The sequence below is a fragment of the Centruroides sculpturatus genome, unplaced genomic scaffold (genome assembly GCF_000671375.1).
Source record: "Centruroides sculpturatus isolate CEXI.00-Female unplaced genomic scaffold, Cexi_2.0 scaffold1251, whole genome shotgun sequence".
Taxonomy (NCBI): domain Eukaryota; kingdom Metazoa; phylum Arthropoda; class Arachnida; order Scorpiones; family Buthidae; genus Centruroides; species Centruroides sculpturatus.
Window position 1 is genome coordinate 151,803 of NW_019385594.1, and position 13,487 is coordinate 165,289.

General features: G+C 30.9%; 1 pseudogene; it reads left to right on the forward strand.

The window, feature by feature from the left end:
• The first annotated feature begins 4,314 nt into the window (after positions 1-4,314).
• LOC111640412 lies at positions 4,315-9,949 on the forward strand (annotated as a pseudogene).
• The last annotated feature ends 3,538 nt before the right edge of the window (positions 9,950-13,487 follow it).

A 13,487-nucleotide genomic window follows, 5' to 3' on the forward strand; every position in this document is an offset into this window, starting at 1 on the left:
AATCCTTTTTTAAATTTCGATGTCATAGAAATTTTACATTCATAAAATTGTATACACGAAAATGCTGAAGTAACTTAGATACGTGAAATCTAAAGTCTATACTGAAGAATGTATATGCACAAACTTTGTTTGAGATTGTTTAATACATTTTTGACAAAGAAGTATAAGACCTTTTTGGAATTATAATCACTCTGTATGACTCCGACATGCAAGGTGGACATGCGTGGCATACAACTTCACGTTGTTCCACGATTTATTTCTCCTCGTGACATTATCGTTAAATTAGAAAAATATTTAATTCTAAGTGAAATACAAAACAATAGAAGTTTAGTAACACCTTAAAAGTCGCCGGTATAACGACTTATACTTTTTCTCATTACGCCAGCTTACACTCGATAGAGATTATTAGTTTATCTATGGTTGTGACGTATCTATCAGGTCATTCAAAAAACTGTCTAATCTCTAATGTATAGTACATACTATTTCAGAATTAGCACGATATATTTGATAGGTTTGAATAAACACAATCAATTTACGCCTCTAACAATGAATACAACTTTATTTTATATCATATCAGGGCGAACTCCCATAGCCAAATCATAACACGACACATACTGCCTCTAAATAACTAAATGTTTTATGTTTAACTATTAGGCTAAAACAAAGATTCCTCGTTCTTTATATGTACACACACACACACAAAAAAAATGTATGAAATACGAGTAAGTGTGTAAGTCATAATAATACAGTTTGTCAGTGTACTGTAAGTAAGTACAATAATGAAATGCGATGTTCATTTCATAAATTGTATTGTTTTTATATTTATAAAAATGCATTAGCAGGAAAATACATTCAAACAGTGTAAGAAAAGAGTTTGTAACATTTTTCTATATTAACTATCAACAAAATAAACATAAACTTTGAGCGACGTCTTAATAAATCCATTACAAATATACATACGAGATACTGTTCCGAATTTGTTAGTAAAGTTGAATAAAATGAGCCTCCAACTATAAAAAAGAAAAACGGATAAAACTTTAATGTGTTTATTGATCGAAGAGGTACAGACAAAAAACCTTACAAAAGAGTAACAAGTTTTAACGTACCCGTACTCTACTTGCATTCAGGCGCCAGAATTTCGGCACGTAACAGCCATATATACTTAACAAATATGATGGTACTGTACATACACATATGCTATATTAAAATTAATAGCAACGATAAATATCAGAAAATCTTTGTATTAAGGCAAACATATAATTAAAAAATGCCAGGACGAAAATATCAAGCTCCACAGCAGGTTGTTTATTTACTTTTAGAAGTATTGTTATGTTTATCTAATAGAGTAGAGCGTCGTTTATCCGAATCAATTGGGGACTGGGGTTGTTCGGTAAACTTATTTTTCGGATAACCGATTATGTACGAAAAAATATATTAACCTATCCCGTGTTAAAATTTTTCTCGGTTGCGTGTCGCTTCGCGTTGAATTTTCGTCGATGTTAAGCCTAATGTAAACTTTTTAAAATAATAATCGTGGCTAATTTTAAAATAATAATCGTTAAACATTATTTTTTAGTTTTTACAAACAAAATAAATATATTGAAAAATATAAAAAACGAAAAAATTATACTTTGGAATAAATACGTATCTAACATTTTATTACTCGCTGAGAGCTTTTTTATTACTACAACAAACGTTTTCGATCCATTCAATAGATCATCATCAGGCTAAATAGACCACTTCATAAATGAAACAATAAGTGAGCTGCTATGCGAGCTTGTTGTTAGAAAACTAGAAGAAAAAGTTCTGCGTGGCTTCGAAAGGGATATTTCTTTCGAAGCCACGCAGAAATAATCGCGTGTTAGGACTGGAGTTCAGAATTATCCAAGGTGCTGTCAGGAGCTACGTCTCTAAGATTCCCCGATTTAGCAAGAACTTTCAACAAGTGTAATTGCAAGCAAGATAATTGAAGAGTTCCAACAAGTTACCAGATAAAGCCTTTTGCTAATTTGCCATCTCAAATTCTATATTAAAGTACTAGAAATAAAAAGTCGTTGCCTACTTAAGTTTTCATTTTAAAATCTAAAATACTGATGACAAACACAAGGAAATACAGGGGTGCAGGCACCGCTATATGAACGGCAATACGCAATAGCGGACTATGTTCTTCTGGGGGCCTAGGAGCGATTTTTCTACATGGCCTGTTATGTAAAATAAGTTTTTTTCTGGGCAAAGCCCAGATCACGACAGTAACATTAACGTTTTATGGTCTGATTTTTTAAAAAAAAGTTTCCACGTTATATTTCCAACATTTCAGCGCCAAAATGCCTAGGAAAACCCTGGCATGTGCATAAATAATCGCATTAATAATATAATTGTTTTCTGAAAAAAGATATATTCAAAAAATCAAAATGATTGCTTAATAACAAAAAAGAATTTTGGCATTTTTGTTGCTGTTTTTTGAAATACAGGGTTAGCGAAGAATAGGTTTCCCATTTCAGATACTGCTGTCTACTACTTGAAATGAGAAAAATTTGTCTTAATTTTATTTTTGTCTTAAAATTTGTCCTACAGAAAATTTGAATGATGCACTTGACATTTCTTAAATAATAAAAAAATAGTAGAAAAATTTAAACATAAATGTTGAATATGTATGTTTAAAACTGCTTAATATGTTTTCCTTTATTTTGAGCAAAACTCTAATCGCAAAATCAAATTTTTCACAGCTGAATGCAGTGAGCTGTGAATACCTACTGGAATATCCAGAACATGGTGCCAAATTCTGTCCTTCAGATCTAGCACAGATGCAGGTCTTCTAAGGTAGACGTTTTAGTTCTAGGAACCACATAACCAAAAAACTAAAAAAGTGATAACCGGTGAGAGAAAAAGCGGCCATACTGTAGGAAAATAACGGCTGATTATCCGTGCATCTGTAAAATGCTGTGTTAGTATAGTCGAAGAGAACAAAAAAATCAGACCGGTAGTGGAAAAATGTAACGCACCAACATATATATATTTTGCATGCGCTTAATAAAGTACATTTCTGAAAAACCAGAACAAAATAATTATGTTGCTCATGATCTAAATAAGGTAGTAAAACATTGCAAAACTTGGTTTCAATAAACGATTAAATAGGAACTATGGTAGTTGTTAAAAGTCTATACCCATATAGAAATCTAGCATTCTGTTTCAATGCACTCATTGAATTCATGGGCCAACACAATCTATTGTTATCGACATACTCGGGTGATTTAAGAAAGCGATGTGTATGATAATGCAGATCATCAGAAGTGTTGGCCTAGATAATCGCTGTAATATCGTCGGCATAGACATAGATGTGTTTGTATTTTCAAAAAGAAAGACGTCAAGCAAAAAATTGGCAAAAAATGAAGTAAGATCTTGAGCGATACCTTTGCACTTTCTGAATGTAAACTGTTCTCCGACACAGGGCCTTCTGCCAAAAATACACTTTTTTTCTGAAACTAGTGCGAATGACACCGAACACTTCACCTGAAGCGATATGATAATATAAGAATTCGCTCTTCGATTTTTATAACATCACAGACACATCAGTCATAATATTTATCTTTTCGATGACATCATAATACAGTAGGTTAACCGAAATGGCCACCGATAATGCTGACTAGTCGGGTAATCAAATGAATTTTCCGTGTTTTTTTAGTATGCCTCAAAGACACGAATCAGTATGAGCTGTAAGGATCAATGTGAGATAAAAGGGAACATATGAAAGAAGAAACATTGATCTGATGTCCTTTTGCTGTTCTATTTAGTGCATTGTTAAAACGTTTTAATGCTATCTTTATCTTAAACAATTGTATTGTTTTAAATTTTTTTTATAAATGTTATTACTGTGATCCAAGTGTCAATTCCTTCATGATTTTGATGCAGCAAAGACATTTCCAGCTCAGGCTGACTCGTGTATACTCTGTTCGTACTAAATAATACATTTTCACTTGATAATTTTACATTTCGTTCTCTTACGCTACATGACATATTGATTTGCATACGTTCTTTAAATTTATCTTTGTATTTAGCAGTTTCTTTATGTAACATTTAATTATATTCCTATTAATTTTACAATTTTTAATTAATGAATTTTATCACTTTGATTAATTGTATATTAATTGAATGATGATTTGTGTTTTTTATTTAATATCCAACTTGATTTCAGTTCGTACACTACTATATTTTTTTTCTAAATCGGTAATATTTTTAGAATTATTCTTGTTGTAATTTTTAAAATTACTACTTATTCTAGAAATTTCATTTTTTAAAGATAGAACCGAACTTGTATTGTACTGCATAGATACGCCAGAGAGTGCTGTCTTATTCTCGCAGCGTTTGACATAATTTTTTTTTCTATTGTGCTTTGATTCAGGTGTTGTCTTGTGTAAAAATGTCAGAGTTTCGGTGTTTGAAAAGAAATTCTTTGCCTGTTCCTCAAGACCTATTACCACGAAATGCGATAAGACGAATTGAAAGAGAGGAAAATATCTCAGGTGAGTGAAGGCTTGTCTTACATAAGTGCCGAAAAGGTGATTAACGTTAAAACAACTGTCATGTGTCAGGATTATTTGATAAATAGAGATAAACTAGGTTATTTTATCGGAAAACGAAACTAAGCTATTGTAGGTGTATGATTTTCTGTTTCACTTCCATACGAAAACACAAATATGGTGACATGCTCATAAACTTCTGACTTTTAGCAGCTTTAAACTTGAAAGATATAATTAATTTACTGTGTTAGTAAATAAACTTGATAGTGTATTTCATTTCGTGTTATCTTGTACTAAGCTAATATGTTAATTTGTTAAAGTGTAAAAACTTCAGTGTTATGTTTCATCTCAAAACCCTTCTAAACTATGATTGGTAAGATTAGAAATTGAATTGAGTATTTTATATATGGAATTGTAAAATCTATTGTATTTTGTATTTACTGTTTTACGTTATATTTATATTCTTGGCTGTTATATATAACTAAAGAAAAATATGGTAATTGTCAAGAAAAAAATTACCATTGAAAATTTTTACATTTTTAGAATTATGAGCTTAAAACATGGAAAAACGCATTGAAATTCTGTGTTTTTGTGCGCGTGTATGAGAAGTATGAGTTTGTTCACCCTATTTGAAGCTTAATAACTTGTGCCTTTTGTCGAGATTTTCTGAAATTTCGCATAGGTTTGTGTGTTAGGAAGATAAATGCTATTAAATTTTGGTGGTTAAGGTTGAAAGGTGGAGAAGATATAAGGAAATTAGTGTTAATTAGCGTATATTTAAAAATGTAAGTAATTACATCGCAATAATTGTGAATTTTGTGAGAATCGTTGTACATGGCGTTTTTTTATTATGGTTTGATTCTAGACACGTGTCTGTAAATAGTTTGTTCTGTAATTTTCATGTACTTAAATTGAAATTTACAAATTTTTAAACTGAGTAATTATACAATTATTTATTTGGCATTTGTAATATTAATATGTAAAACACTGTTATTCTGAACACTCGGCACTGAAAAAAAATTAAAATTTTACGTTTTATGAGAAATGCATCTGCAATAATAAAATGAGTCGATAAATTTCTATTGTCATCGAAGAGATTAAAATTAAAATAATTTAAAATTGCTGATTAAATTCTGATAATAATTATAACAAAAGTACGGCATTCTTTTCCAATATAAATAAATCTAATAATAAATTTTAAGATTAAAACTTGATAATGATGCTGAATAAATATAATAAATAAAAACTTTTTTACTAAAATTATCATTATTGTTATTCTACGGATATTTTCGGTTTATATTATTGAAACTACGGCACATAGAGACTGCATAAATAGCTGTTTTAATGGAACCGTTGAGGAATGGATAAGAGAAAAAAGCTCAGCTTACAATGAAGGGGAAAATTTATTGGCAAAACAGGCGAGAGAGGTTTTATTATATATAATTAAGGTATTAACTGATATTTGTACACAAATATAGTTATTTTTTAAACTACCGACTCGATATTTTCGGTAAAAATGCCATAAATTTTTTTACATTTATATTAATAAGTAATATTCTTGTGTAGGAGATGGATGACGACAACGGGGACGAGGTCGTGGTAGAAATTACGAACCTCAGGATGACGTTCCATTTATAGGTAGACAAGAGTCACGTCCCCTTTCATCAAGACAGGATGAAAGACGATCAACTAGTACAGCAGAGGATAGAACTGCTACTGGTGAGTGTAGCAAAAACATAAGTAATTTAACAGAGGTAACATTAAGTATGCATTTACACATATATTAGTTTGTCAGTTCTGAATGATATGCAAATGTTTTGCACTTAAACATTCATACTCTTCCTTTAAAATGAACTACGGTACATTACATTAATATTAATATGAATAATGTTTTTGTTTTCGTTAATTAACAAATAATATTCATATATGCAAGGTGCAGCTCAGTTTCGAAATTTTCAACATGATGGAGAATTTCAAAGTACAGAAGAATTACGTTCTTTGATACCAGCAGAAGATGCAAGACCAACGACTAGTGGAGCCCATGCAATAATTACACCTGTTGAAAGTATGACAAGACCATCTTCACGTATATGTAAGTTAAATACAAAATAATCGCTATAAAAATATTCTATTTGTAAGTGTAATTTAGTAAAATATATTGCTTTAAATGTTGATCTGATGAAAAATCCCTCAGGTTCTCACGAAGATGGACAATCTTCTTCAGCCATAGCTCTTGCTTCTCTATTGCATTCAAAAACTACAGTCAATATTATTTCGACTGCGATGAAAAGACTGGGTCTAGAGCTAACTTATACTGGGTCTACAAGACATAAATTTGCTAAAAGACCTGGCATTGGCATTACGGGTAAAAAGATCAATTTACTTGCAAATTATTTTCCAATAGATATACCACACGGAGAAGTGTATCATTATGATGTGGAAATTGAAAATATTCTGCCCATAACAGAAGAGGGTGGTACTAAAAGTGAACCTACACACAAAAAGTATAGATGCCAAAATACTAAATTAAAAAGAAGAGTTATTGAAGAAATGATTCGTGAATTTGCTCCATTCAAAAATATTAGACCGGCATTTGATGGCGAGAAAAACTTGTACACCCGAGAACCGTTACCAACAAAATACACAACACTATTTACTGTAAGCATTACGGATGATTTTAATCCCGAAAAAACGATAACATATCAAATTAAACTTAAACCTGTTATCAGGTCAGACACAGCTGAAAAGTCAAACAACAATTCAATTAGTTTAGAACCATTACACGAGTTGTTAGCTGGTAGATGCACTGATATAACATACAGTATTATTATGGGAATGATGGCCATAGAGACCATACTAAGACACGGTCCTGCTCTACATTTGGTTCCAGTTGGACGGTCGTTTTTCATGAAACCTCAGATGGATGAAGTTCCTCTATTAGGTGGAGGAAGAGAAATTTGGTTTGGACATCATCAAGGCATGCGGCTTTGTGAATGGAAGCCCATGCTAAACATTGATAAATCGGCAACGACATTTTATAGAAGCTGCTCCGTTGTTGACTTTATGTTTGAAATATTATATCCACGTACTGAGAACTTTGAGTTGGCTGCAAGACAGATGAGATGTCTCACAGATGCTGAAAGAAGAACACTTACAAAGGAAATGAAAAATCTAAAAGTTCAAGTAACTCATTTGCCTTATCCCCGAAAATATAGAATACGAGACATCACAAAGGACAATGCTAACAACATTATTTTTATCAGAAAGATTAATGATAAGGAAACTCTTTGCTCGGTATCAGAATATTTTCGGTCTGTATATAAACCATTAAAATATCCAAATTTTCCCTGCTTAAAAGTGGGAAATAATAACAATGATATCTACTTACCATTGGAAGTGTGCAATATTGTAGAAGGTCAGCACAGTAATAAGAAATTAACAGACAGACAAACTTCAGATATGATTCGCTACACGGCTCGACCTCCTGCAAAAAGATTCGAGGATATCAAACAGACTGTTAATGCTATGATGCAAGACTTTCAACCGTTCTCGAGAGAATTTGGCATTCGTGTAAGTACGAATTTTCTAAAGTGTACAGGCAGAGTATTGGATCCTCCAGAAGTTATGTACGATGAAGAAGAGACCATCAGACCTTCTAACGGAAGCTGGAATATGATAAATAAGAAGTTTTACAAAGGAGTGACAATTAAGAAATGGATGCTGCTGAGTTTCTCGGAAAATCGCTTCTGTAACGAAGCAGTGTTAAGGAAGTTAGTTAATATGCTAATAGAAAATGGTAGAAATGTAGGGGTAGACTTTGCAGATTCATTGAGAGTGAGAAGCTTTACACGTAGTGATGGAAAACCAGGAGATATATTAAGACAAGCTAAACAAATATGGCCTGAATTGGAATTAGCAGTAATAGTATTACCAGCATAAAATATTTATTCTGAAGTTAAAACAGTTGCAGAAACGGAATTAGGACTTATGACACAATGTGTAAAAGATGCAAACCTTGTGGATTGCAGAAAGTTTAATGCACGGTTGATATGTAATTTATGTCAAAAAATTAATGCAAAAATGGGTGGGGTTAACAATTCATTAGCACTGGAGCACAGACCTGAAATTAAGAAAAGACCTGTGATGATTGTGGGTATCGATTGTAATCATCCCTCTCCTGATGACAAAGTTAAATACTCGATTGCAGCAGTAGTAGGAAGTTTAGATGCTTATTGTGGAAAATTTAAAGCATCCATTCGTGTGCAGCGTAAGAAACAAATAATAGACGGACAGAGGTTCGGACAAGATATTGTTGTCGAGCTGAAGGATATGATGAAGGAACTTTTCATGGCATTCTACGAATATACAGGAGGGATAAAAACCACAAAAGATTATTGTTTTTAGAGACGGCGTTAGCGAAGGCGAATTTCAGAAAGTGATGAATTACGAACTGAGAGAAATTAGAAAGGCGTGTGAAGAAATGGCACGTGGTGAGACCTACCGACCTCCCATTACTTTCATCATAACTGGAAATAGTCATTATAAACGTTTTCTTCCCGTAAATTGAAAAGACGGTGTGGGCAGACCGGGAAACGTTCCACCCGGTACTACTGACATTCCGTGTTTTACGATTATTTCTTATGCAGTCATATTGGAATACAGGGTACCAGCAGACCAGCTCATTATACGGTTCTATGGGACGATAACGACTTCACGGCAGACGAACTACAAGTGTTTACTTACTACCTGTGCCACACGTATGCCAGATGCACTCGGAGCATATCTATACCGTGTCCTGTTATGTACGCCGATCTGGCAGCTTTCAGGGCCAAGCAATATCTAATAAACAAAACCGAATGTATGTCGAGTTCTGGTAGTGAAGTGTCCGAACTAGAAGAAGTGATTATTGAAGAAAGCATTAAAGAAGTCATAAAAGTATGTGACGAAATAGGAAATAGAATGTATTTTGTGTAAATGTTGATAACATTCGTGCATACATACCGTATAAACTTTTATTTTTAATTTTGTGAAATCATTTACGACTGTTTTCATTCAACAATGTTAATTGTAAAATTTTTTAGCTATCTTTGAATGTTTCATGATAAAAATTATAACATACTGTATAAACACTTTGTAACAACTTTTACATACTTGCTTTGTAAATCTGTGTTTATATTTTAATGACTAAAAATGTTTTTATGGTGGCGTGTTAGCCATGAAAATATCTGTATTTAAGTGTCTTTTACATTATATATAATTTAAAATTTTTATACCTGAAATTAGCCTAAAACGTTGGCATAGAGCGCATCTTTGTATACGCTTGAAAATCGCCAAAATATAAGATAATTGTTTTTAACTTTTTCATTAATTAGGTGTGTCTTTCCTTTATACTGTTTTAAATTACTACTATATGTTTTTATTAATTTTGTTGTACCCCATTGTTCTTTTATTATTTTTCTTAATTCCGGTTGTATTTTAATCTTGTATATGTTTACTTTGATAAATTTTTTATCATGTCTTCAATAATTACAATGTTAAAATTTAAAATTGAGCGGTGTATACTTTAATTACGTGTATGATTATTTACTTATTTTTCTTCTATCTTTATCATCGACTGTATTTACTTCTTACAGTATAGCAAATAAAATATTTTCTGTATTGTATTTAATGAATCAATTATTCACTCTATTTATAATGGCGTGAAGATTCGAGAATAACTATGAATATATCATTAAATTCACAGTAGATTACTTTGGCTCGCTCTTATAATAGTAGTTTTCAATCAAAATTTGCACATGTCATCATATAATAAAAAAAATTATATTTTTGTTTTTATTTGAATATAAAACCAAAAACTGTATAACATTTTCATTAAATTAATATCAAATTTGTTTCATAAAATTCTATCTACAACAAAAGTTGCCTACTGCAATGTTTTAGTAAATTAATAACTTCATTAAAACAAACAACGATTAATTCAGTTTAGTACTCAGAACACCCTAAGATTCTTTATAATGTTTTTTTTTCCGATAAGTTCAATGCAGGTATTAAGAAAAGTGTGCCTAACGAGTAAATTGATGATTAAAAAGTTACATTTGTACATCATCATGTACAGTTGTTATATTGTTTATGTATATGAATATATTTACTTAGTGTCTTCGTCAATACGTGCCTCATACTTAAAACCTATTTTTCTTGATGGTTAATATAGAAAGACTAGCTGCAAGGACCCGCTTCGCTGGGTTTTTATTTGTATGTAATAGTTTTTTTATATATATAAAAGACTGTTTTTCTAAGTAATCTAGATTCTAGCTGCAAGGACCCGCTTCGCTGGGTTTTTAAAAAGTAATGATAGTGAAGATTAAGATAATTACATTATAGCCAATCTTACCCGTTATCACAAAATGCAAGAATTAGGTCTCCCGTTTCCAGACTAATTAGAGACCTGGTTTTTCGATTTTATTTCTGAACGTCTTTTGTTCACGTCCAGTCAAACGAACCATTTTCAACGTTTCTGGAACGTTTACAATCGTTCTATAATCGAACTAACATTCAAATTTTATGTTCGAATTAAAATTCGAATATTGTTCGATTAGAATTCGAACATAATATTCGAAATAAAAAACCACTTTTAACCACTTTCAGCCCCCATATCTCCCACACCTTTATAGCTATCGTGATAAAGTGAAATATAGGGTCACACACGTCCATTTATATATATATATATGATTAAAAACTTTGTCTTACGCTGTTTAAACTTCCTTTATTCGTAATGCGTCTTTGTAAATATATATAACAACACAATTCGTAAAATATGATTCTATTATTTAATTTAATTATTTTTACATCATTATAATATCACTATAAACATTAATGCATGTAAAATAATCAGAGTGCTCGATGTAAGACATTCGTTCATCTAACGATAAGAGCACCTGTTTTTCTGCATAACTCCCGTTACTTCGATGAAAGAAGATAAAATAAAATAAAGAAAATTCAGCATCTAAAAACAATAAATAATAGTTAAATATAAAAATTTAGTTATATTAAATGTAGCATGTACATTAGACAGTTGCTGCAATAAAGTTATAAATAGAATTTTACCCTATCACCGATATATTAAACGAATTATCCCTACGATGTGTAAACTCGCATGACGTGAAAATATTTGTATTATGATATTTTTATTGTACTTAAGCATTATAATTTGTAATGTATTGTAAAGAAGTGTCTGTGTTTTATTTTAAAACAAATAAAAAATACTTAGACCTTGTATCCAGCCGAAAATTCTATTGTTTACAATATTAAACTGTATAGTGACAATTTCCCTGTACAATGAAGTAGACTACAATAATAACATATATTTCTTCATAATATTTACCCTTATTAGAAAGTTTTTTTTACATAGTAAAATCCGGCTAAAGTTATTCCAAACGGTCTTCCTTCGAATCTCTTCATGAAACATATTACCTGAAATGAATCAGTTATAAAGACAATTGTTCTAAATACTACATCAAACTACATCAAAACAGTAACGTTGATTATACCACGACGTCTCAGTTGTTTTTTTCACATTAAAAACTAATTTAAAAATACTGATGTTCGACTTTAACTTGAGGCTATACGTCTCAGTAAATTTCGCAAAAAACAAAGGAATTTATTGTGCTAGGTTTTAAAAATATTTACATTTTGTTTTAGATTGTTATGCATTTCTTAGAATTAATGATGACTTACTTAGTATACTAATGTCAAAATTTAAAATCGAATATTAATTCCAGTGTTTTACAAATTAGTTTTTTGATTGATAAAAGACAAGCGAAGACACATCCTGAATAGTTACTGTGGTTTTCATGATTTTCATCCTATTAAACTTTTGAAATTATAACGTTACATACTTTGAATATATATGTCAAAGACTTTAGAGAAGAATAAAATGTTCTGATTAAGATGAAATTATCATATACAGTAGAGCGTCGTTTATCCGAATCAATTGGGGACTGGGGTAATTCGGATAACTTATTTTTCGGATAACGAATCATGTACGAAAAAATATACTAATTTATCTTATGTCGAAATTTTTCTCCGTTGCATGTCGCTTCGCGTTGAATTTTCGTCGATGTTAAGCCTAACGAAGACCAGTGTTGCCGCAATGAAATTTCAAAACGTACTGAAGCGCATTCAAAAAATTTACAATTTTCCTTCAAAATGTACTAGTTTTAGAAATACTTTGTTTACGTGCCTATATATATATAGGCACATTATATATATACTGTATATAGTTTATTGTCAAATAATTTAATTTTAAATCTTATTTTTGGAATTTTTTGAAAGCTATTTAAAATTTAAAATATACAGTATCTACACATCTATTATTTATTATAAAATGAGCATTACATTGACAACATTTATTAATAATACTATTGAATTTCATCTTACAAGGAGAGCCTACGGCTTTGGAAAAACGGATTTTGATGATCTTTGGTGTAGAGGTAGTACACCATGTGAGTGTACTACCTGTAAAATACTAAAGTGCAATACTCAAATATAATCGAGAAAATCGAACTTAAAGTTTTGTTAGCACTTTATATATAAATTATTAACGTGAAGAACTTGCTTCTCTTGACGACATTTTTTGATTATAAAATAATTTTTCAAAATAAGTTTTACTACACAAATACGTCTATTCGTGTCGAAATTTAGAAACGAACTGTTAAAGAGTGAGTGAAAAAGAACTCCGATAGAAAAAACGCTCCTAGTGAGAATTAGATCGGTCACCGTTAGTGATAACAATTAGATGGGAAAGTTGACACATAGGTGTCAAGAATGCGCTGTTAGTGTCAACAAAAGTATAAAAATATTAGACTTGGAATAGTAGAAATTAAATTAAAATAAATAAATAATAAGAAATAAATGAATGAGTAAATAAATAAATACATTATAAGTATTTATGAATTAAAAAAAAAATTATAC